Source organism: Vicia villosa, linkage group LG2 (assembly GCF_029867415.1).
Source record: "Vicia villosa cultivar HV-30 ecotype Madison, WI linkage group LG2, Vvil1.0, whole genome shotgun sequence".
NCBI classification, from domain to species: Eukaryota; Viridiplantae; Streptophyta; class Magnoliopsida; order Fabales; family Fabaceae; genus Vicia; species Vicia villosa.
The window spans coordinates 40,047,374-40,051,025 of record NC_081181.1 but is presented as its reverse complement, the minus strand read 5'-3'; positions in this window follow the sequence as shown (position 1 = coordinate 40,051,025).

Sequence of the window (3,652 nt, the reverse complement as noted above, 5' to 3'; positions counted from 1 at the left end):
TTCTTCTGTTAAGTAGATTTAGAACAACAGTTCTTTATTCGAGGTTGCTTCTTGTTTTGATCATCTCTCCTTTTCTTCAAGAAGATTAAGAACATCAGTTCTTATTCAGGATTGCCTCTTACATTGATCTTCAACTTTCTGAAGGATAGAAAAACACTTAGAAAGGGGGGGATTGAATAAGTGTGACTTTAAATCTTGGACGATAAAAATAAATTGCACAATTATTTTTATCCTGGTTCGCTGTTAACGAAGCTACTCCAGTCCACCCCCGCAGAGATGATTTACCTCAACCTGAGGATTTAATCCACTAATCGCACGGATTACAATGGTTTTCCACTTAGTCCACGACTAAGTCTTCTAGAGTATTCTGATCACAACTTGATCACTCCAGGAACAACTGCTTAGACAACTTCTAAGACTTTTCTAGAGTCTACTGATCAACCTGATCACTCTAGTTACAAACTGCTCAGCCAACTGCTAAGACTTCCTAGAGTATACTGATCACACGATCACTCTAGTTCCTTACAACTTAATGTAATTCTAAGAGTATTACAAATGCTTCTTAAAAGCGATAATCACAAACTGTGATATTTCTCTTATCGTTTAAGCTTAATCTCACTAAGATATTACAACAGCAATGTAGTGAGTTGATGAAGATTCTGAGCTTTGATTGAATAGCGTTTCAGCAAGTTTATTTTCGTTCAGAGTTGTTAAGAATTGGTAAGAATTGGTAACCTTGCTTCTCATCAAAACTTCATATTTATAGGCGTTGAGAAGATGACCGTTGAAGTGCATTTAATGCTTTGCGTGTTCCGTACAGCATTGCATTTAATGTTATACGCTTTTGTCAACTACCTCGAGCCTTGTTCACGCTGTGTCTACTGACGTAGCCTTTAATAGCTTTTAACGTTCCTTTTGTCAGTCAGCGTAGCTTGCCACTTGTACTTCCTTCTGATCTGATGTTTGTGAATACAACGTTTGAATATCATCAGAGTCAAACAGCTTGGTGCATAGCATCTTCTGATCTTCTGACCTTGAAGTGCTTCTGAGCGTGATACCATCTTCTGATCTTCAGTGCTTCTGATCTCATGTTCTTCTGATGCTTCCATAGACCCATGTTCTGATTCTGCTTCGACCATCTTCTGATGTCTTGCCAGACCATGTTCTGATGTTGCATGCTGAACCATTTGAGACACAACTTCTGAGCGCTGAATTATGCGTACTCTTTATATATATTTCCTGAAAGGGAAATTGCATTGGATTAGAGTACCATATTATCTTAAGCAAAATTCATATTATTGTTATCATCAAAACTAAGATAATTGATAAGAACAAATCTTGTTCTAACAATCTCCCCCTTTTTGATGATGACAAAAACATATATAAATGATATGAATTTGCGATCAGAAAGAGTAGACGGCAAAAGACAAATTACACAGCTATAGCATAAGCATATGAATATGTCTCCCCCTGAGATTAACAATCTCCCCCTGAGATAAATAATCTCCCCCTGAAATAAATACTCGAAGAACTTTAATAAAAGACTTCCCTGATTATTTCGGTAGAGACGATCATATAAGCTTCTGCCTTCAGAGAATTCATAGCTTCTGACTTCTGCTTCCATTGGACAGCTTCAGAACTTGAATTTCTTTAGATCCTTAGAACACTCACAGCTTCTGACTTCTGCTTCCATTCAGGACAGCTTCAGAACTTGAATTTCTTTGATCTTCAGAACATTCACAGCTTCTGACTTCTGCTTTCATTCAGGACAGCTTCAGAACTTGAATTTCTGGATCTTTTAGAACATTCACATCTTCTGATTTCTGCTTCCCTCGGATAGCTTCAGAACTTTGAATGTCTACCAATCATCACTTCATGCTAGATTTGTATCAGAACATTGTTGAATGTACCAGAGCATCATCAGAGCATCTCTACATCCTGAAATGTTACAGAACAAAAACTAAACGACAAAAGTCAGCATGAACGAGTTAGAACATAAAATGTATGTTTGAACACATTATATGTATCAGAGCCATATAGGCTGAAATAATGTATCAGAGCAAATAATGTATCAGAGCCATAACATTATATGTATCAGAGCAAATAGAATTTTGTCAGAACAGGATAGACAATGATATTCAAATTCTATTATCAGTGCTTCTGATCGTGCTTCTGATTCCTGAAGCTTGACAGCACTCAGCTTGCTTCAGTTTCCAAGAGCTTATTCCTTTTACAGAATAACGCTTCTTATGGTTTTGCTTCTAGTGTTTGCTTCTGAAGATTCACTTCACTTCTCTGTACCTGCAAAACACTTAAACCATATAGAACTTGCAGTTCTTTCTTGTTAGTAAAAGCAACTGATTAAATCAAATCATTTATCATTTATCTTCTCCCCCTTTTTGTCATAACATCAAAAAGAATATTTAAAAAGATTCAGATGTATAAAACGACAAAAGAAAACATTTACTGGAATGTAAAACACAAAGAAACTTTTCATTGATAATCAAAAGATATTACAAAAGGTTCCTATGTTTAACAAGATGAGAAACATTCCTAGCAAATACAAAGTAGAATTTCCAAAGAGGAAATGACTACAAAAATTAAAAAAAATACAACATTCGGTCAAGAAACTCAACATAGAAGTTGAGCATATCTTCCTAAAACTCAAGAAAGTCTTCTGTCTTTGGATGAAAGTTGATAACAACATCAAAGAAGAGTCTGACTTGAGCGGTATTAGAAGAGCCATCCCGAGATGCACAGAGATCTGTCGCCTTGGAGTCATGGAGCTTCAACAGGCTTAGGGTGAACGCTAGGTTTTGAGAGAAGAAATGAAAAACGAGAGAGAGAGAGAGAGAGAAGAAAAAAAAACTTTTAAGAGGAAAACAAAGAGATAGGAAACCAAAAACCATTTTGAAGAGTATTTAAAAGAAAATAAAGTGAAACGAATGATGACTAGCATTTAATGTTACGTGACGTGAGGAGAGATAATAAAGACAAATGAGGTGACTAGCACAGTTACCTATGGTCGGCGTCCCTTCAACTGCACGCGCGCTTATCCATGAATAGTAACGACAGGTTTACCATCCCGAGATAAAACGTTACAGCTGTTTTGCTTTAAAAGAGGTTCTGAATCAACTTAGACAATGAAACGTTAGTAATAACCGAATCATAATTTCTAAAAGAATTCAATCAGAACTTCTGACAAAAAAAATGTTCCACATTCATTTCAGAAGATACTCATACATGAGAACTTCTCATCTTCTCATTCTGGGCATAAATCCATACTGATGTTCTTCAGAATGAACTTAAACCTATCTTCAGCCAGGGGTTTTGTAAAGATATCATCCCATTGATGGTCTGTATCAACAAAGTTTAAAGATATAACACCCTTCTGAACATAGTCCCTTATGAAATGATGTTTAATCTCAATATGTTTGGCTTTTGAATGAAGAATAGGATTTTTAGATAAACATATAGCAGAAGTATTATCACAGAATATAGGAATGTTACTCTCAAATATCTGATAATCTTCTAACTGACTCTTCATCCAGAGCATCTGTGTACTACAACCAGCAGCAGCGACATATTCTGCTTCTGTTGTTGATAGAGCAATAGTTGCTTGCTTCTTGCTATACCAAGAGATCAAATGACT